Below are 951 nucleotides of genomic sequence, written 5' to 3' on the forward strand. Positions count from 1 at the left end.
AATTTTATACACAAGTGCCGATATAAATATTTATATGTCAGATACAAACTGTCCAAATTGGGACTTTCCATAGAAATTATTCGCTGGGTTTCTGGCTTCCTGGATGATAGGAGCATAAGAGTGAATGTTGAGGGCACCTACTCCGAGGGATGCACTCCGGAGGCGGGTTTCCCTCAAGGAGGAGCACTTAGCCCTACACTGTTTATCACGTGTGTCAGCTATATGCCTCTCAAAGACCCAAACATGATATACTAGGATTGATAACCAAAACATGATATATTAGAATTAGTAAACAAAACAAGATGTACTAGGATTAGTAAACAGAACATGATATACTAGAATTACTAAACAGAACATGATATACTAGGATTAGTAAACAAAACATGATATACTAGGATTAGTAAACAAAACATGATATACTAGGATTAATAAACAGAACATGATATACTAGGATTAGTAAACAAAACAAGATGTACTAGAATTAGTAAACAAAACATGATATACTAGAATTAGTAAACAAAACATGATATACTAGAATTAGTAAACAGAACATGGTATACTAGGATTAGTAAACAAAACATGATATACTAGGATTACTAAACAGAACATGATATACTAGAATTACTAAACGGAACATGATATACTAGGATTAGTAAACAAAACATGATATACTAGAATTAGTAAACAGAACATGATTTTCTAGAATTAGTAAACAGAACATGATTTTCTAGGATTAGTAAACAAACCATGATATTCTAGGATTAGTATATACCTTTATTGTATGTATTATATCTTTCAATTTTCCAGAACGACAACATTTGTCGTCAAAGCTGAACGCAGTTGATAACATTTTACTCATTGTTAATCTATTCATCGTAACAATGACATAAATAATAAATATACATAAACACGAACGACCTAACCACAAAACAAATTACAGCCCAATATAGG

The 951-nt window shown here is 31.3% G+C and overlaps 1 protein-coding gene across 2 annotated transcripts in view; it reads left to right on the forward strand.

Moving 5' to 3' along the window:
• Positions 1 to 951, forward strand: part of LOC106469604 (cytochrome P450 3A11-like) — a 78,864-nt gene that overhangs the window by 56,289 nt on the left and 21,624 nt on the right. The gene's annotated exons all lie outside the window — the stretch shown is intronic.

The sequence above is a fragment of the Limulus polyphemus genome, unplaced genomic scaffold (genome assembly GCF_000517525.1).
Source record: "Limulus polyphemus unplaced genomic scaffold, Limulus_polyphemus-2.1.2 Scaffold3567, whole genome shotgun sequence".
Lineage (NCBI taxonomy): Eukaryota > Metazoa > Arthropoda > Merostomata > Xiphosura > Limulidae > Limulus > Limulus polyphemus.